A 21,069-nucleotide genomic window follows, 5' to 3' on the forward strand; every position below is an offset into this window, starting at 1 on the left:
CGATCAAGATTACAGCTGACATAGCCCATATCTGACACCTAGTAGGTACTCAACAAACACTGTGGCTGTTATGATCGCAGCTGGGTTTTCTTTTAGTTTTTTTTTCTTCTGTTTTTGCCCACCAATTTCCACCTCCCATCCCAAACCTGGGCCCCAGACCATGATGAACTCTTCCTGAGCTGCAGTGGGGCCTCCGTACCAGAAAGGTTATGGCTAAAGACTCTCACTCTGGCGGCCCCAAGAATGCATTCCCCTCACACAGCCCCTCCTCCCAAAGACTTTATGCCTCGAAGTTTGGTCAGAATGAGCCCCCACCCTGCACGCAAACCCTGCGTGGCATGCATACCCCCAAGCAGTGCCAGCGACTCACAACGTGGTCCGCCCCAGCAGCTCAGCCTCCAAGGGCAGCCACCCTCCTAATGTGGACAGGAAGTCAAGGCCTTCCCAGCCTCCTCTGAGCCCACCCTCTGCTAGGAAGCCCGGAGCCTCCAAGTCTCCTTACCCTTTCGCCCCTTGTCCCCCAGCTCCTGGAGCCTTTCCACTGCCTATGAATCCTACACATAGTTCCCTGCCCCAATCATCCAGTCCATAAGCATTTATTGAACACCTACTACACGCAGAGCACCAGGCCAGGCACCATAAGAGAGGCAGAGTTGAAAGGGCATGGCCCCGCGTCCCCGTGAGCCCAGAGTGCAGCAGAAACATCATATGCATTAGTGACGCTCCACAGCCCGGTGGTTACTAACACAGGCTTTGAAGTTGCACAGAGCTGGATTCGAGGCCCAATCCTGCCACCTCCCAGCTGAGAGACGTTTTGGACACACGGCATCACCCCCACTAACCTCAGTGTCTCCATGGGCAGAATGAGATGGTAACGGAATCTACCTCGTGGGTGGTGACAAGTTTCCGGGTACCAAGAGCTTTGCACAGAGCCCGGCACATAATAGGAGGTCAACCCACGTTCAGCCTCATTCCTCGCCTTGACTGGGCAAGGGCAGAGTCCCGAGGCATGCCAGAATAGACCTCCCTCCAGGCTTCCACCACCTCATTAATCAGAAAGGACTGTCCACCCGGCTAGGATGCCACCTGACGCCCCTGGCAGCCTGCCCATTCACCTCCATCTTGTCTGCAAGGACATCTGGGGATGGGGACGGAGCATGCCAAGTTCTGGCTGAAGGCCAGGCGTGCTGGGACCCCAGCAAACCAGAAGAGGCTCACCCAGCAGGCCCCACCGCCATTGAGCCCACACAAGGTCACTGTCGACACACCGCACACACGCTGCGCTCACACAGTAGGTCCACAGTAAACATCCTAGGTGGGGTGGGGAACGGGCTGAGGCTAGGTTGTGCCGTGAGATGAGGTGAGTAGTACGAGCTGGCCATGAGAGGAACTGAATTTGATGTCTCAGCAATAGGGAGCCACGGAAGGTTGCTGGCCAGCAGAGGGACTTCTGCCCACCTCCCGAGCCTCGTGCTTCCCCACCCTCTAGTAAGCTTGAGCTTTTTGTAGTTGTCCCTTACTCCCCCCACTCCGAATACGAGTCCATGTTCTGCCCCAAATCTTTGCCCCAAATGTTCTTCCCTCAAACCGTTCCCAGCCCTTCTGATTAGCTCACGCTTCTCCTTCTATGTTGAGTTTAGAAGCCTCTCCGGACCTTCCCCGTCTGGGCTCAAAGTCAGTTCTCTGCCTCCTGCAAACTGGTCCTCCCTACATTAGAGCACAAGTATTCCTTTCTCGGGCCACCTTGCCCCGACAGGAGTCCTTGGAGGGCAGAGTCCTGATCTGACTCCCCTCCGCGCCCCAGCACTGCCTGACACAGAGCAGGGCAGGGATCGGTGGTTTCCTGATGGACATCACTTTAGCCTTTAGAATTCTGTCTCTGAGATGGCACAAAGGAAGGACACAGGAGCCCATTGGGGAAACGAGGTCATTGGTGCAGACCAGAGGGGAAGAGAAATTGGGGCGGGGGCAGCAGAAAGGAGGGGCCGGTGGGCAAGGGGCAGTGCAGAAGGGAGGAGTGAAGAAGGGGGTTGGGGAGAAACTTGGAGAAACTATAGAACCAGGAGGAGCCTGCTCCTCCCGTTTTCTCCCTCTGTCTGCAGAGAGGAGATGGGGGGTGGGGAGAAGCAGGACTGAGGGAGAGACCCGGGGTGCAGGCCCCTGCCAGTGGCTCACCCCGAGGGGAGGAGCACAGGCAGGTCCCACAGAGAACACCTGGCGTCTGAGGCGTCCTGACCTATCATTTCCTACAGCCCCCAGGACCCCCAGTCTGGGCAGAGGGCCCAGGGCAGCACTGCATGCTGGGACAATCAGACCAGACTGGCCCCAAGGAACTGTCGGTCTGGGGGAGCAGGAGACACCAAGATACCCCGCATCCTGAGCCGCCCCTTCCCTCAAGAGAGGGAGCAGAAAGACAGAGGCTGCCTTGTTGGAGGGGACGGGGATGGATTTCAGGGCGGGTTGAGAGAGGGAGGAGAGGGGCCCTCGTTCCAGGCAGCAGGGACAGTTCCTGAAAGGCAAGGAAGGTAAGGCGGAGAGAGAGCGAGCCATCTGGGGGCCTCTGAGAGGTCACGCTGAACGCCCTCCAGGGCACGTGGCCCACAGCGAGCGACCACCTTTATTGTCGCCGCCGAGCACCGTGGCACCGGCCGGGTCGCGGGCAGCGGCCGTCCCGAAGGGCCTTGAATGCCAAGCCAAAGGTGGCCCGGTGCTGGGCAGCCGGCGGCGGCCGCGGGCCGGAGGGAGCGCCGCGCGATCGAACGCCGGGCCGCCGGCGGAGCAGGTCTCCGCCGAGGCAGGGCGATAAATTAATTAAATGAACCTGCCACGCCAGCCTCTCCCCACCCTGCGCCGCGCTCGGAGGATGAGCGGGGCCGGGCCGCGGCCCGGCGGAGGCAGGAGCGCCCGCCGAGGCCCAGCCGCTCCCTCCCTCCGTCCCCTCCCCGCCGGGCGCCGTTTTCCAGGTAATTAAGGCCGTCCAGGCGGGCGCGCAGCTGCTTCCGCGGCCGGCCGCGCCTCCGGCCCGGGCAGGTGCAATTAAACCCGCGCGTTCGCGGCCATTAAGCATTAATGCAGCTCATTAGCATAAGAACGAGAAGGCGCTTTGATGGCGGCAACCCCGCAGGGGCAGCGGGCGAGCGCCGGAGGGGCGGCGGGGTGCGGCCGCCCAGAGCCGGGGGCTCGAGCGGAGCCTGCAGCCCCGGGGACGAACCCCCCCCCCCCCCCGCCGCCGTGCGTCCCGACAGGGAAGAGGGGTGTAGGTCTGGCCGCGACCGCGCCCAAGTCCCAAGAAGGGGTCTTTGGAGGGCGAGGGAGGAGGCCCACCAGCGAGCGCAGGTGTCTCTCTCCCAAAGAAACAGGTGGGTAAACTGAGGCCTGCAGGTGCCATGTGACTCACACAGGGGTCCCACAACCCGGGAGCGAGAGCCCAAGTCTCAGCCCGCAAGTGGTTCCTTTATTAACAATAGTAGCAGCCCACACTTAACCCTTGTTTCTGAGCACTTAGCAGAAATTCTCTCACTTAATCCCCCACCCCCAGCAACACCCGGAGCTAGTGGGTACTTGCAATTGTGATCCCCACTTTACGGAGCAGGGAAATGAGGCTTGGGAGATGGACTCTATCTCAGGTCCCATGGCTGGTAAAAAGCCAACAGTAGGATTTGCACCAGGGCAGTCTGGCTGCTGAGGCGGGGCTCATAACCAGGAAATCACACAACAGCCAGGAGGGGTTACCAGGGAGGAGGAGGGGGCTGTGGCTAGGTGGGGGTCGGTCCGTCCCACCCCAACTGGGGGTCAGACTGAAGCCAGTGCCACCAATCATCGCCTTGGGGGAAGCAGGTTGTAATAATACAGAATTCCAGTAAACTGGAAACTGGGGGTAAAATCGTGCCCAAGGATTGATTATTCGCTGGCAATCATTTGATTTTCCCCCACAAACATTTGGTGGGCCTTCAAAATGGGTCTGGGCCAGATGCGGCAAGAGGACAACCAGTTTGCCACTTTGCCTAATGCCTGGCAATTAACAGGAATTCAAGAAACACGGGCTGAGCAAATGAACAAGTGAATGCACGGATACGTGCCTCCCTCTACAGCACTGGGGGGAGGGGGACGGGACCGGTCCTCAGACTTCATCTCTTCCAGGTTTCCTTTGGCTCAGGAGGTGGCTCTGTGAGAGCAAAAGGGCTAAGGCGAAATGGCAGGTGGGGCCTGAGGCGGCCTTGCTGTGCTGTGGCTCTGGGTGTCCCCTGGGGCAGTGCCTCGGGCATTCCAAAGTCAAGGTTGTTGCCGAAAGATGTCTTGAGGGCCTGGTGGTTAAGGCAAAGAGCACAGGAAGAGGAGACACAGGCCGCCTGAGTTCCACTCTGAGGGGATGGAGCTAGAAGGAAACTTCTGGCCCCTGAGGAGCTCAGAGAAGGTAGGCAGTTGCCAGGGGCCACACAGCAAAAAGGAAAAAACAAATCTCCTGACTCATGCAGTCCTAGATATGCCCTTAGCAGGTGTCTGGAGCAGCCTGCAGCCAAAACACAGGACTTCTCTCTCCATAAACAGCTCTGCACGGGTCTTCATGCCTCTGTCTTGGCTTGTGATGGTGTGCATTCCCATACATGAATGTATAATGACACCAGTAATTTGACTGTTCGATTACCGTCTTTTCCCCCTTGGCCACACATCCCAGGGGCAGGGATTACGAAAACCCAGATCATGGCGGATCTCAGTCCCGGAATGAAGTAGGCTTGCAAACGTACAAACAGTCACGGTGCCAAAGAAAAATGCTTGGTGTGGGCTTTCCTGCTTCCCCAAGCCCTCAGACATCCCCCCGCCCCCGACACGCATCCCCAGGCACATCCCCACACAGCTGGCTCATGGACCTGGATGGGCCTCGATGCCTCCATAGGCAGGAGAGGGGCTCAGCCCCCCTCTTCCTAACCTGACCCTGCGGCCAGCCCACCCCCTCAGCTGCTGGCGGGCCTGCAAAGGTATCTGTCCCAGGGGGGCCCTCAGCAGCCTCATTAGGAAAGTAGTGACAGACACATTAGCTGCTAAGGGTGTGTGTGTGGGGGGGGGGGTGCCTGAGGGCTGTCACAAGGCTGAAGAAAACCAAATGCCTGCCACTTCCTGGGTCACTGGGCCCCATCTGTGCCAGGGGCTGTGGCTGGGGAAGGGACACAGACAATGCCCCAAGTACAGAATCGCCCCCAGAGCTGGGACTCACCCCTGGGTCTCAGGGCCCAGAGCAGGGATCTTCCCGTCATTCTTGCTGTTCTTGCTGCCTGCCTCCTAGCTGGAATCGACTCACTGAGTGATCCTTGACAAACCTGTTGTCTCCGTGCCTCAGCCCTTACAGTCTCAATGCTCTGTGCGAGAGGAACCCAGGAAAGCTGGGAACCCATTCCCGTGTAACAGAAGAGGAAACTGAGGCCCAGGGAGGTGCTGCTCCAGAGCAGAGTACTAGAGTGGGTGCCAGGCTCCGCATTAAGGTCCTGGCTAGGCCACTAATAAGCTGCCTGGCCTCTGGACCTCAGTTTCTCCATATGTGAAACACAGGCCTGGACCACAGTGACCCTGGAGTTTCCTCTGGCCTTTGGGCCAGGGTCAGGGATTATCAGTGTCCTTTCAGCCCCCAAAGCCAGCCCTCCCTGGAGCCCGACGCACAGCTACACACAGGGGTCACAGAACTCAGACTTCCTAGGTGCCGAGTTGCTCCCGGCGCCCAGGGCTGGGGGAAAAAACAGATGCCCAGCAACCCAGTCACTGACCACTCCCTCTACCATTGATAAAAAGCAGGTGGGAAAAGTCTTATACCGCACTCCACATGCACACAGGAACAGGCCTCGCACCACAGGATATACACATGAACACAGAGACAGACACTGAGCCACATACCCAGGTTCTCTGCCCACAAACACAGACACACAAACCACACTCACACACAGAGGCGCACAGGCGCCCCTACTGTACCACTGCATGTATGGGTACCCAGAAGATGCTCTGACAAACCAACCCTCTGTCATTTCTCCAAGACACACACACACACACACACACACACACACACACACACACACACACAACCGCACATCTATCCTAGTCGCAAACACAGACACCCCCACGATACGCACAAATCACACACACAGGCACATATTCAGCAATCCAGCACAGATAGACTCATACACTTGCCTGGATGCGGCAGCCACAGGAGAACCATCACCCCCTCCATGTACAGAACCCACCCCCCCTCAACGGACACAGCCACATGCTGCACACACAGGCTTCCAAGCCCAGGAACACACACACATACACACCCATCTTGCCACTTGGTTAAATTCCACATGGCAGGCGGTGCCCAGCCCAGAAGAGCAAATCCAGATAAATAAATCATGTTCAGAGCATCAATCTCAGCCCCAACCTGGCTGCCTCTTTGCTGCAGGTAAAGCGAAAGGGGTCTTAAATATTTTATAAATGAATAAACCTGTTAAGAGAATGTAATTTACAGGGCCATTGGCTGTAGGCTCACAATTTCCCTCCCACCTCTTTTCATTTTGGAGAGCACGTGGTGGTGGCAGGTGGTGGCCACTGGGGCATGATGTCTGGTGCCCCACCCGCTGCCCTTCTGCCAGGGGTGTTATTCCCAGGGAAAGGGGCATTCTGTGATTTTCCATCCACTAAATCCAGCTGCTGCTCAGAGACAGGGCCCTGCATTCTCTTGTCTCTTTGGCTTTTTTTCCCCCCAAGCCTTGGATGCCTTTTAAATGCCAATCCATCCCTGGCAACTGTGATTTTCCAAGGCCTGTTTCACACGGGGCTTGGATGTGTTAGAACTGAACTGCTCAGGAACGGGGAAGAAGAGAAGCCCGTGCTGCAGAGATCAGTGGGGGCGAGGCCAGCTTGTAGCGAGGCCTGAAGGGCAGCCGGGCATAGGGAGGCTGAGCCTGGTGCCAGGCTCGCCACCCCCCAGGGAGAGGCTGAGGAGCTTCGGGCAGCAAAAATGGCTCTAGGATGTAGAGAGGGAACAGAAGGTGTGTTCCAGGACCAACAAGGGGTCTTTGGGTCTGAGGATGGCTGGGGCAAAGGAGGCTGGAATGAGACCTCACTGCAGCCTCATACAGCTGGGGCCAGTAAAAGCCCCTTGCTGCTGGGACCTGACTCTCAGCTAGGGCCATGAGTCTTCAGTGTCCCGGACCAGGCCAGGTGATCTCCTGGCCCGGAGCTAGCAGAACCTCCTGGCCCAAGCTGCTTTTTATTATTTTTATTATTTTATTATTTATTATTTCATTATTAGTGGCAATGAGGAAGGGCTCCTGCCTGGGGTATGCAGATGGAGAGAGGATAAACAAAGTCAGAAAGGGACCATCTAAGGGCACCTGGGTGGCTCAGTCGGTTACGTGGCCAACTCTTGGTTTTCGGCTCAGGCCATGATGTCACAGTTTGCGAGTCTGAGCCCCGCGGCAGGCTCTGCGCGGACAGTGTGGAGCCTGCTTGGGGTTCTCGCTCTCTCACCCTCTCTCTGCCCCTCCCACACACTTGCTCAAAATAAATAAATAAACTTGAAAAAAAAAAAGAGAGAAAGGGATCATCTAGCCTGGCTTTTCTGAAGTTCTCACAAGAACGTGGTTCCAGTTCTCTCAAAACTCCCACAGACTCAGGAAAAAGGAGAGTGTTACACAACTTTGAGAAAAGCAGGATATCAAATGGTATACACAGGATGAGCTATGGCATGCTTGAACAACACAAAACCAATGAACAGGGGGGCAAAGTCAAATGTGCCTAGCTTCGAAGACTGGGATTACGGGTGAATTTTCTTCTAACTTATCATATTTTCCAAAAGTCTGTAATAAGCTTGTCCTCCTTTTATAGAGGGAAAAAAGCTGCTAAAACCAGCAAGTGCCTTACAAAACCAAATATATAGAATGGTCCCATATTTTACACGTATTTATCGTATATTCTTTACCATGTGTCTAGAACAGGATGTTGACAGAGATTATGTCCTAGGAGTAGAAACATACGGAATTTTTTACTTGTTTTCCTGTATATAGATTTTTCTAAATTCAACATATTAATAACATGATAATTTCATCAAAAACAAAATGCTTAGGACTGGGAAGTTCTTTTTGATATCAAGCCTGAGTCTCTCCTGCTGCAACTGAGGGGGTCACACTGAACGTACTCACTCTCCCTCCGTGTGTGCGCACCGGGTGAGGCTTGAGAAAGGCCGAAGGGCAGCTGCCCAACAGGCACACAGCCTCCCTTCCAACACCTAAAGGCTGGCATTAAATTTTGCTTCCTGCCCAATCCAGGTAGGAGGGAACAGAGGGTCAGCTGGGTCGGTACCTCGGAAGAGACTGGGGGAAAGAAGGCGGCACTCCGGCCCTGGAGTGCCGGGTCTTAAGGTGTTGGCAGCAAAGTTCCGGAAGAGGCTGCCCCCAGGGCAGGCGAAGTGCCCGGGCTAGGGAGATAGGAATGTGTCTCCTGGCCAGACAGTCCACTGGCTGCCAACTAGGGGAGGCCCGTGCTCCTGGGCTGGAGGCAGGCCGTCTGAGCGGCAGAGTCCAGGCCTGGACGACGTGGTGCGGGCGTGGGGTGCGTCCCTGGCCCTTAGCGGGGAGGTAGGCCCGACTGACCCACGGGCAGCACCAGAAGGACAGAGTTGGAGGCCGCCGGGAGCCTGCTGCTCCGGGGCAGCGCGGCCTGGAGGCTGGCCGCTACTTTCAACTTCCCTGCCGCGGGAGTCAGCGGTGCAGCCTTCCCACGAGCCTGGCCCCGGGAGGCGCTTCCTGCTGCCCCTGACGTGGGCTTGCGGGGCTTCGGACGCAGAGCCCGGTCGTCGGACGGGCCTCGAGCCGCGGCGCCGGGATTGGAGGCCGCTACCCTCAGTCCCGGGTTCCCGGAAAGACAGCGGTTCGGCGAGGGGGGCGGAGCCTCGGTAGCCCCGCCCCGCGCCCCCGCGGAGCACGCCGGGACGGAGCGCTGCCATGGCGACGGGAGCGGGCTGCCCCGCCCCGCCCCGCCCCCCCCCTCCCCCCCCCCCCCCCCCCCCCGCGCCGCGAGGCTCCCGACCCCTCCCGGCGTCGCCGGCCCGCCGGCCGGGGCTTGTCAGGCCGGACGCCGCGGAGGAGGCCCCGGCGCGGCCAAGATGGTGGGCGCCGCGGGAGGGGAGCGGAGGGGAGGGCAGGAAGCGCGGGCGTTTGCCCTCTCGCCGCCCCCTCTCGAGGTTGAGGAGAGGAGAGGAAATGGCCCCGGAGGCGATAATCGAGCTGCCAGTGTGTCTGGCCTGACAGCTCCTACCTAACTAAGCCTTTCCCCGGAGGCCCGAGGTCTGCCCGGCCCCCAGAGGCGGGCCGAGCTGGGACAGCCCGCGCTAGGATCCAGAATTTGACATCCGTCCCCTCCCCCCACCCGCGCACCCCCCCCCCCCCCCAAACGCCCCCTCGCCCTCTCGGAAAGAAGGTCCCAGAAGGCCCCCGTCTTCCTGGCTGTGTCCCTTCCCCCAACCGAGTGCGCCAGTGAAGCGGACAGTATTTGGTTCCCCAGGTCTGGGGGCCTGAGATGCCAGCCTCTACCCACCTACACCCGAGGCATCTGTTACTGGACAGCACGGACCCCTTCCCCTTCAGTGGGGCTGCCTTCGAAGCCCCCAAAGCGCCCGCAGCTCTGAGCAGCCATCCCTGCCCTTCCAGGAGATCCAGCTGAGCTGACAGCTCCCCTAGGGAGACCCTGATCCCCTCTTACCCTGTGTTCTCCCAGCAACAATGAGGGACAAGAGTAGGATGGGAACTCACACTGACTGGGCCAGGCCAGTTTGGCCAGATGACTATCTTCCCGAGTCCTGCATGTGAGTGACTCTGCCCAGGTTCCGTGGGCAAACAAGCCCAGATCTGTTAAGGAGTGAAGTACTCCGGATGCCTGTCCACACACAGTGGCACTCCCTGCTCCCAGGCCGCCTAGCTAGGGCTGGTCCGGCTGCCTATCTCTGGCCCAGAGCAATGGCCTGGTCTCCCAGTCCCTCCTCCTCCCCACTACCACAGGCCTGGCTTCCCTTCTGAGACGCCAATCTGCAGCCACACAAAGCCCTGTTTGTTTGCTTTCTCTGCTGCTCCCCCTGGATCCGATGTCTTTCTCTGCTACCTGCCGGCCTGGCTTCCTCTCCAAGCTGCCCTCCCAGCCAGCTGAAGGGAAGGAGGGGGCGGCCATTCCAGCAAGCCCTGCCTCACAGCCACCCCAACATTCCTCGAATCCACCTCCCCAGTGCCAGGGCACCCAGCTGGGGCAGCGTGACCCACAATGGCTTTGCAGCCCCCTTGCTGCCTCTCAGAAAACGTAGGGTGCCAGCGGGGTGGAACAGGAAAGATGCCTGCAGCCAGGGGCTGGGGCAGGGGGAGGGGAGCCCAAGAGGCCCAGCCAACCTCCCCTCTCCTTTTGTGAGCAAGGCTTGTTTTGTTCGTCAATCAGGAAGGCTGCCCTGACTTCCCAGCAACCCACGGGCTGCCAGGAGATAAGGAGATGAATGGGGCCAGGAGGGCTGAACTGGAGGCGGCAGAGGGACACCCTGGTTTTATGGCCCTCCCCCCACCAGTCTTTCTGGGGCGTCCTGGGTATCCCAGGCTCTGGGACAAGAGCTTACAGGCTGCACTGGGAGCCTTACACGGTAGGTGCCCCCTCAGTGCCCATCCTGGGCAGGCACCTGAGAAGATGCCTCTACATGGTGGGCACCCCAGAGCGTGCAGCCTCGGGCACCCTCTGCAGTGTCCTGGGAAGCCTCATCAGCCTGAGCTGAAACAGGGCTTTCATAGGCAAAGAAAAATAAACACCCGCATTCCACACCACCTTCTCTACCTGCAGAGTAGGGGTTGCCCTCTCTCCCCGTTCAAATAAAGAAACCCAATACGGATACTACACAAGATACAACAATCTCTCCCGGTTCCCCTCAACCCAGGGCTCTTTTATTGCACCCTGCCACACTGGGTGGCCCAGGGCAGGTCCTAACCTCCCTGGGCCTCCCTCTTCCCCTTCCTGTCCCCTCCACGCAGAGTTTAACCCTTACAGCAACTCAGGATAAAGGCATGATTATGCTCACTTGGCAAATGACAGGAGGCCCTAAGAGAGAGAGCCACAGACACCAATTGCCCCACTCAGAATTCAGGCTCATTTCTGTCGGACTCTAAGCCCTAAAAACTTCCCACCAGGCTGCAGTATCATTTCACGGCCAGTGAAATCTGCCAAGTGGATGAGTGACCACCACGCGGAGGTGACTGAGGAGTAGGCAGGTACAGCCAGCAGATGTCGCTTCCAATGTCAGCTCTGCCACTTGCTTGCTGTGTGACCTCAAGCAGGTCGCTTAACCTCTCTGGGCTTCAGCTTCCTTGAGAATCTGTATAGGGCAGCTGATAAGGCTCAGAGAGGACAGATGCCCAGGAAAATAGCAGGCACTCATTAAATGATGGCTTTTCTTTATGATCCCTTTCAGCATCCAGAGAGACCTCCATTCCTTAGAGGAACCAGACCTCTCCACCTCTGCTTTCACCCATCTGGCCCTGTTGCCAGTGGTCCCCTGGTCCCCCCTCCCCCCACCAAGTCACGCTCTCTGGCCCTCTGGAACACTCAAGGCTAAGGCCAAGGGCTGCCAAGCTGAGCTCCCCAGGCTCCCGTCCTGCCTAGGAGATCAGGGCCTCTCTGTTTAATTAGCCAGGGTGAGGGCCCCAGGAGACAATGTCACCCTAAGGGAACAAAGCCAGCTCCGTCCACATCCTGCTGGACTCCAGAAAAGAGAACCACTCAATTAAGTCTGATTTGCCAAAACGTCTGTTTTTAGTGCTATTTCGGGCCACGGTGGGGATTTTCTGTGCTTGTCTCAAAGGTACCCTAAACCAGATTCCTTCCTACCTCCCCCACCCCTCCTGTGTTTGAAATGAAAATATGTTCTTCCTCTTCTCTCTCTTTCCTTTTTTCTGCCTCTCTTTCCCACCTATCAGAGGGATGCAAATGAGAGAAAGGGAGGAGGCCGGGCCCCCACAGGAGGGCAGCACTCCCACCCATGAGCTCTCAGCGGGGGGGGGCCCCCACAGCTCAGGCCCCCAGAGCACTGGGAGCTGTAGTTCCCTCAAACCAGGCTGCAGGGTGAGAGCGCCTACTGGAACTTTCTCTCCTCTCCACCTCTGGGAGCTTTTGCTGGGGCTGTGCCCTCTGCCTGGAAAAACCTCCCCCAAGGTCTCTCCTCCATAGAGTGCAGTTTACCTTCTTGGCTTGCAACGCAATTACAATGAAATCCGCATCTATGCAATCATGTCTTTAATGTCTGCGAACCTGCCAGACTCTAAGCTCCAAAAGGGCAGGGGCAGCATCCACTTGGTCACCGCCGTTTCTACAGGGTGGGGTCACCCGCCCTTGGCACTGTTGACATCGTGGACCAGATAATTTGTTGTGGGGGCTCTTCCTGTGCATCCTGGGATGTTTAGCAGCAGCCCTAGCCTCTACCCACTAGATGCCAGCGCCTCCCCAGCTGAGACAACCAAAAATGTCTCCAGACGTGGCCCACATGTGCCCTTGCCCCCACCTGAGAACTACAGCTCTGAGGCCTGGCACAGTGCCCTCTGAAAATGAATGAATGCGTGCTTCCTCCTTCCTCCCCCTAACAGAACAGGCGATTTTTATTTTATCTCTTTACCTATTATCATAATCATGTGCAAAATTAGTTTTCCCTATCGGACCAGAAGCTTCCAGAAGACAGGCCCATGTGACCTCAGCCGTGTATCAATGCTGACTGCCCATAACTATTCCCTGGAAAAACAACTCTCAAGGTATCAGAGAGCGCCAGACCGAGGCCTAGTTCTGGCTCCCCCTTTGCCAATGCCCTGGATGACTGTGTGACTTTGCTACGCTAGCTAAACTTCTCTGGGCGTCGGTGTCTCTCCAGTCACTGTCACAAGTCTCTGTCCTACTGGACACGAGTCTTTCCGGTGGTTTTCAATTTACATTTACATATTCTGAGAATTTTTATTATCAAAACTGGTGACACTGATAAAGCACTTTGCAATGTGCCGAGCACAGCTAAGTGCTTTAGAGGCATCATCTCATTCAATCCTCTTAAAAAGAAAACTAAAGGGGCGCCTGGGTGGCTCAGTCGGTTAAGCGGCCTACTTCGGCTCAGGTCGTGATCTCGCGGTCCGCGAGTTCGAGCCCCGCGTCCGGCTCTGCGCTGACAGCTCGGAGCCTGGAGCCTGCTTCAGATTCTGTGTCTCCCTCTCTCTGACCCTCCCCCGTTCATGCTCTGTCTCTCTCTGTCTCAAAAATAAATAAACGTTAAAAAAAAAAAAAAAAAAAGAAAGATAACTATGAAGCAGGTACTATTATTTTCGTTTCTTGATAGGTGAGGAAATAGTGGCTCAGAGCGCTGGAGGGGCCTGCCTAAGACACGCATATGTGGTCTGGTAGCCTCTGGCACCTGAGAATGTCTCCATCAGAAAACACTTTTTTTTTTTTTTAAACGTTTATTTACTTTTGAGAGAGAGAGAGAGAGAGACAGAGTGCGAGTGGGAGAGTGGCAGAGAGAGAGAGGGAGACACAGAATCCGAAGCAGGCTCCAGGCTCCGAGCTGCCAACACAAAGCCGACGCGGGCCTCGAACCCACGAACCGCGAGATCAAGACGTGAGCGGAAGTGGGACGCTTAACTGACTGAGCCACCCAGGCGCCCCTTCATCAGAAAACTGTTGGCTTCAATACTTGATCCTGAAATCTTTCCTACAGTCTGAAGCCCACCTTTCCCAGTGATTAAGGCTCTTGCGGCCTTATTCCTATCATCAGGCCTCACCCTGGGAGCCCCCTGGGTAGAGAAGGAGCTCAGGTCACCACAGAAAGGTCCAACAGAGTCCAGGAGGTGGTAAGTGCTCGTTGAAATCGGTCTGCCTTGACGGGGTTTGGAGGGCCACCCACCGCTCCCTTCCCTTCCCTTCCTGGGGCGTCATCACTCTGCTCAGGAGAGCCCAGGCTGGGAAACACTTCCCCCAGCACAGAGCCACCCTTTAAGATTCTTCAGGGAGGGAATAAAAAACAAGCAGGAGCGGGGACACCTGGGTGGCTCCGGTCGGTTGAGCACCTGACTCTTGATTTCCGCTCAGGTCACCATCTCACAGTTTTCTGAGATCGAGCCCCAACATGAGCTGGGCGCTGCCAGCGCAGAGCCTGCTTGAGATTCTCCCTCTTTCTCTGCTCCTCGCCCTCTCCCATCCTCGGCGTCTCAGAATAAACAGATCGACTTAAAAGAACACCACAAAAAAACCAACGAGGAGGAACCATTCCCTAGCACCTTCTAGGTACCAGGCAGTGCTGAATGTTACCTGCGTTAACTCACTAATCCTTCCAACAATTCTATGAGGTGGGTGCTGCCATCTTCTCTATCTTACGGATGAGGCACTCGAGCAAAGAAAATAAGTAACTTGTGCCAGTTAGTCAGTGGCGGAGCTGGGGATGGGAACTGCGGCCGCTGAACTCCAAATACAAGCGCTCGTCTGTCGGCGAGGCCGTAGGAGAGAGGCATCGCACTTGTGGCCGTGCTCCCAGCACGCTGGTGTGCAACAGGGTCTCAATGTGCGATTTGTGAATGAGTGCACGAACAAACGAGTGAGTCTGTGGTCACACGGCCACACCCACTGCCGCGGAAGTCACAAGTTGCCGGATGCTTTCTCAGAGCCCACCCACAGCGCTGGGACAGAGCCTCTCTGGAAACAGAAGCTCTGGCCAGAAAGCACGTAGAATTCTCACCTGCCCCGCTGTGTAACAAAGACCCCCGCAATCCACCTCCTCCACCGGGCTGGAAAAGAAACTTTGTTTTGGCCAGTGTCGCGGCGGGGAAGGTTTAGAGGCAACCCTGCACGGACCTGCCGTCTTTTCTGCGCGCAATCAGGAGGGGCCTGTGATTATGCCCCGTTATTATTATTTTTGATTATGCCCATCATAAAGGTGGGGGTACGGAGCCTAGAGAGGGCAGTCAGTACCCAGATTTGGCCCAGGCGGGCCGAACCCCAAAGCCTGTGTTTATGGCCCCAGGTTCAGACCCTCCCTTGCATCCCAGATCCTAAGACACCCTAACACCGGCAGCACGTTTAAAGTTTGCAGAAATTAACGCTCGCATCTTTGACGGGGGAGGGAGGTGCCGGGCCTGAAGCAGCAGCTGGAACGAAACCTTTTCCTGGTTCTCGACCAGCGCTTCTGCTGCTCCCCCACCACGCTGTCCTGTGCACAGTCTCCAAGGAGGGGGCTCGAGGAAAGGGGGCCCCAGCTCTGCTCCAGTCTGCAGGTCCTGCCTCTGGACCCCCAACCCCGGGCCTGCCCACGCTCTGAGTGAGCCCCCCCCGCCGTCCCTGTTCTGTCTGCCCCCTCCACTCGGTCCCCTACTTTCTTCATGCAGAGTTGCTGACTTGGGCTCACGCACCATCAGTCTGAAAGCAGCGGACCTTCTCCCAGTTTACAGCTGAAACGGAGGCCTGAGGGAAGAGGGGACATGTCCCCACAGCTCCTCGCCGATGGCTGCCAGCGCCCGGTCCCTGGCTGGCTGCATCTGTTTCCCCTCCCAGGACTTGCTCGTGCCCCTCCGTGGCACCCCGGGCGCCTGTTGACCTGAGCCTGACCACTTTATATAGAAGCTGGATGTTCAGGGTCCACCTGGCTCTTGGACTTGGAAGGCCCGGAAGGCCAGACCACAGGTGGTTCTTCTCTGGGGCCCAGTTTGAGCATGGGGCTGAGGCCAAAAACCCGAGGGGATGTCTGCTGAGGGAGGGAGGGAGGGAAGGAAGGAAGGAAGGAAGGATGGAAGGAAGGAAGGAAGGAAGGAAGGAAGGAAGGAAGGAAGGATGGAAGGAAGGAAGGAAGGAAGGAAGGAAGGAAGGAAGGATGGAAGGATGGAAGGAAGGAAGGAAGGAAGGATGGAAGGAAGGAAGGAAGGAAGGAAGGATGGAAGGAAGGAAGGAAGGAAGGAAGGATGGAAGGAAGGAAGGAAGGAAGGAAGGAAGGAAGGAAGGATGGATGGAAGGAAGGAAGGGAGCAAGGTTCAGTGTCAGAGGCCTAGAACTCCTGGGTACTTCCTTTGCTGATCCTGAGCATACAATTTAGCCTCAGGAGCATCTCCTTCCCCCCCTCCCTCCGCGTCTTTCTCTCTCTCCCCTGCCTTCTCTCTTCTCCTGCCTCACCTTCATCCCTGTCTCCCTCCCTCCCTCCCTCCCTCCCTCTGTCCCACACACACTATTCACTCAGAGTTGAAGAACCAGCAGAACAAAATCTCTCCTTTGCCAGTGGAGCCCCAGTCTTTGCCTCCAGCCCCTGGCATCCCCCCCACCCCGCCCCCCATCACATTCCAGTCTCAGATCCCCAGTGACCCACCCCGGCACAGGGCACAGCCCTGCCTCAAACCGTCGTCTCCTTGATCCCCCGGGGAAACAGGATGAGCCAGTTTCTCCTCAGCCCCCTCAGGGGGCAGCCTGGGGGTGCTGGGCCCCTCTCTGGCCCTGCCTGTCACTCAGAAGTCTGACAGAACAGAATCCTCTGACTAGGGCCCTGAGCACCTGCCAAGGATCTCAGGGGCCCACAGAAACAGCGTCAGGCTCTCACCCGGCCCACCGCACCTAGCCCTTCCTGCCAGGAAGCATTTCCAAGCGTCTCCCCGTGTTCCAGGCCTCGCCCTTGGCACTGGGGCTGGGAGAGGAGGGAGGTGTGCTCTCAGGCCTAGATGCTCCAGCCTGGTGGGGAGGACAGACACTGACAGAATTACCGATAATTCCATGATAAACACTATGCCACGGGTATAGACAAAGGGAGATGACTCAGTCTGCCTCACAGGTCAGAGGAGGAGGAGACAGGACGTCTGTTTTGGTCTTGGGAGGCAGGGAGGAAGGTGAAAGGCATCCTAGGTGGAAGCAGCGGCCAGGGAAATGCACGGAGGCAGGGATGTCCGTGGCTGAGTCCTGGGAAGAAGGCTGTGCTGTGGCTGGAGGGAGAGGAAGGGGCTTGAATAGGGCAGAGCAGGCGGGGGGAGGGAGGGACACACCAGGAAGGGCCCCTACAGTGTGGGAAGGACCACGGACCGGACCTGTATTCAGTCCAGCAGAAGCCCTTGGAAGTTATCTGCTGAGGTTGAGAAAGATCACTCTGGTAGTGTGGACCCCGCTGGGAGGGGCAGGATGGAGGCAGGGAGGCCAGTGAGGCCCAGCACAACCTCTTTGGCCACCATTCGTTCTGAGCTAGTTCCACCCCTCTTGGCCGCGGTACACGGGCCACGTCTGTTCCAGCCTCCAAACACTTGCTTGTGTGTTCCCTCTGCCAGGAACGCCCCTCTTCTTACTTACCTACGCTTGAAGCCCCTGCCTCCATAAAGCTCCCAACTCTGGTCAAGACTGAATCCTAAAGCCCAACTTCTCTGTCCCACCCATCTGGGAAAGAAATTCTGCAGTGGCTCCCTCCGCTCTTCTTCACGGGGGCAAGTCTTACCCAAGATGCTGCCCCACACTCTTGCCCTTATTATCCCCGTAACGCCTACAGGGTGCCTTCACCGGGGGACCCGCTTCCTGCTTGAAACCTGGCTCGAGCTCCCATGACAATGCTGGTTCCCTTGGGTATTATCTGGGTCTCAGTCACCCACCGGGCTGTGACCTTTTTGGAGGCAGGTGTACAGGGCCTCAGAAATGCTGGGTCCTTAGAAAACACCTGTTCCCTTGGGGCCGGTGAGCTTAGGCACCTTTCCCACAGAAACACTGCCCGCACTGCGCATGGCTTCACCTTGTCCCTCCCTGTGACCCACACATTAAAAGGGGGGAGGGGGCACAACCACAGGTGGCTATCACAAGCAACAAGACAGGGGCGCCTGGGTGGCTCCATTGGTTAAGCGTCTAACTCTTGACTTCGGCTCAGGTCATGATTTCGTGCTTAGTGAGTTCAAGCCCTGCATCAGGTTCCACGCTTACAGCACAGAGCCTTCTTGGGATTCTCTCTCTTTCTCTCTCTCCCTCTCTCTCTCCGCCCCTCCCCTACTCATGCTCTCTCTCGAAATAAGTAACAAAAGATAGGACACTGAGACACAGAGAGGTAAATGACTCATTCAGTGTGTGTGTGTGGGGTTGGGGGGAACCAGGAGTCAATCCAAAGCCTGGCCCCGGAGCACCTCGCCCTGTGACTTTCCAAAGACAAATGGAAAGGAAAAAGGAAGCGAAACAGTAAGAGCCTGAGATACATTTTCATTGGGGGTAAAAGAAAGCTATATACTGATATATATGATACATGTATATGTATGCGAGTAGCAAATCATCTAGAAGGATACATTCAAACTCTTAACTAAGGTTACCTGGGGGGGGGGGGGCGTTGTGGAGTATATTTATTCTATATACTTCTGGGTTATTTGCATTTTTCACAGTAAGCATGAATCCACGTGTTAGTCGAGTAATTTAAAAAGGGAGAACTTGTCAGGGCCTCAGTTTATGTGTGTGGAATGAATAGAAGCCAGATTCATTTTGTTGGACTGTTTTCTTCTAAGTCTGGGTATGACCCATTCGTGGATTGTGAAATCAATTTAGTGGGCTGCAACCGGCATTTAAAAAAAATTTTTTTTCAAATAGGCTAGAACAGAAAGTATCCGCTCAGCAAAGTAGAGGATAGAGTTATTTCACTCAACTTTTGTTTCAGTTTTAGATAGTGGGGTGAACAGAATTGTGACCTAACATGTACTTCTTCCTACTGGCAAGAGTTTGAAAACCATGGGTAGAGACTTGGGGGGGGGGGGCGTCTGAAAGGAATGGGGGAGGGGGCACCTGCAAGAGCCTCTTGGTCCGGTCTGAGTGGGTGAGTTCCAACTCTGGGAAGAAGCCAGAGGGGCCCCTGGTTCTTGGAAAAGCCCTATTTAGCCCACTCCAGAGTTGGCTTCTGGGGCCTGGATCATCTCTTGATAAGACTGCTTCCCTCCAAGGCTTTTGCCTGTGAGAGGCTTGGCCAGATTTCTGGGAACCAGCCTCCCAGAGACCAGAAGGTCTGTGTTCACTCCTCTGTGGCACCCAGAGCTCCTAAGGATGCTCCTGGGGTCCCATGTACACCCTCTGCCGTCAAACGGGCGGGGTGGGAAACAAGATTCTTTTCCAGCTTCCACATCCCCAGAGCCACATCCCAGGGAAGCCTCTGGAAACACAGCTGTGTGGTCAATCGGGAGGGGCCTCCACTGAGTCTGCAGCGAGGGCTGCCCCCACCCTGGGTGAGCCCGACCTGGGCAGAGAGAGGTCTTTATGGAGAATGGGGTGGGGGAAGGGAAGCAGAGCCCCCGGCCTGGGGCTCCCAGGGCGCTGGCGCCCCCACTTCGCAGCTCGCCTAACTCACCCCCGCCTCCCCTCCCAGGGCAGCAGACAACTAAAAAAAGATAAAATAAAAAAGAAGTAATTCCCCTGCTCTGACGTCAGCGCGAGGTTTTAACAGCCCGGCAGCGGCATGAAAACTGGATTGCAACCAGATGTAATGCCCTTGAATCGTCAACACACCGCTGCGTTGGAGAAATAAAAGCAGGAGGGGGGTGGAGGTGCGGCACTCTGCGTGGGAGGGAACCGTGCGGGTCCCGCGTGGGTCCTGGGATCCGAGCCTGCCGAAACCACGGGAAAGGCGCTGCGGGAGGGAGAGCTACGAGCGGGGCAGCTCGGGGCCCGGGTCCGCCATTCAGGCGCGCTGCCTCCCCTCCCCCAGCCCCCCAATAGCGCATTGTTACGCTCGGTTTTGTCCGTCCGGAGCCGAAACCCCAGCGCTCCCCGCCCCCTCCGCCCCCGATCGAGGGCTTCCAAGAGGGCACAGCTCCGGCCGGCACTCCGGCCCTCGGCGTGGACTCAGAGCCCCCAGAAGGGAAACGGGCTCGCTGGGAAAACGGGCGCCCCAGGAAGCTGGGGCCGCAGCGGCCTCGGGCCTGACTGATGTTTCGCTTCCCCTCCGCCCCTCCTCCGAGGCCCCCGGCGCGACCAAGGCTCCAAATGTCACCCCCGCGCCCTGACACCCCCTCGCCCCCTCCGCACTCGGCGACGCCGCCCGGCGCCCGGCCTCCACGTCTCCTCCCCGGGCCCCTGCCTCCTAGGGCGCGGGGGGCCGTGGACCCGGCCGGCTCGCCGCGCCGCTGTCCGGGGGCCCGGGGCTCACGCGTCCGGTGCCCCCGACCGTGACGTCACCCCCGAAGGGCCCGTGAGCCCGGGGCCTGGCCGCGCCGGAGCTCCCCGGGCCTTAGGGCCGTTTCCTGCCCGGTCGCGGGGCCTGCGCACAGGCCCGGGCGCCGATGCCCGCGTGGGGGCACCGCGGGGACCCCCGGCGCGCCCCATCTCCCCCACGCACGGCCCTCACCGCCCCCGGCGCCCTGCCTCCCACGCCGTGCCGCACGCCAGGCCCCGAGTCCCACACGCTCAAGTCGGCTCCCCGCCCCCCACCCCGGGCGCACTCACAAAGCTCCCCTCCCGCCCCGGCGCCGGGCGAGTGTCCCCCCGCGTCCCCACGCCCCGCGCGGCAGCACTCCGCGCCCCGGCGCACACACAGCCCCGGGCCACACGCGCCCCTCGCCGCTCGCGCCCCCACGCCACGCACCGCCCCCGGGGCGGCCCTCCGGTGACCTCGCGCACCCCCACACCACACAAAGCGGTGACCCCGCGGACCCCCACGTCGCGGCCCGCGGCGCGCTCGGCCCCCGAGCCCGCCTCCGTTCCTCACCCTGCCTCGGCTCCCGCCGCCTCGCGCCGCCCCCACCCCGGCAGCGCCCCCCGCAGCCCCCGCGCCCCAGCGCTCCGTGCTCACCTCGGCGCCCGCGCTCACTCGGGGGTCCTGGGTCTCGCGCTGCGACTTCGCGGCCCGCAGGCCCGGGCGGCCATGGGGGTCAGGGCGCGGCGGCCCGGCCGGCCGGCGGCCAGGCAGGAAGGAGGGTGGGCCGCGGCGCCCCCTCCTCGCGCCGGCGCTCGGGCGGCGGGCAGGGCGGCCTGCTCGGCTCGCCTCTCGCCCTCGCCGCCGCCTCGCTCTCCGCCTCGACTCTCCGAGCCCAGCCGCGGCGGGGGCGGCGCCCGGGGGCGCGGGGAGCGGGCGGCGCGGGGAGC

The 21,069-nt window shown here is 58.4% G+C and overlaps 1 protein-coding gene across 1 annotated transcript in view; it reads right to left on the reverse strand.

Moving 5' to 3' along the window:
- RAI1 (retinoic acid induced 1) overlaps positions 1-20,848 on the reverse strand; it is a 120,808-nt gene extending 99,960 nt beyond the window's left edge. Inside the window, exon 1 of the mRNA XM_042967242.1 lies at positions 20,777-20,848. The gene's annotated coding sequence lies outside the window, so the exon portion shown is untranslated. The remainder of the gene's footprint in view (positions 1-20,776) is intronic.
- Positions 20,849-21,069: the final 221 nt, after the last annotated feature.

The sequence above is a fragment of the Panthera tigris genome, chromosome E1 (genome assembly GCF_018350195.1).
Source record: "Panthera tigris isolate Pti1 chromosome E1, P.tigris_Pti1_mat1.1, whole genome shotgun sequence".
Taxonomy (NCBI): domain Eukaryota; kingdom Metazoa; phylum Chordata; class Mammalia; order Carnivora; family Felidae; genus Panthera; species Panthera tigris.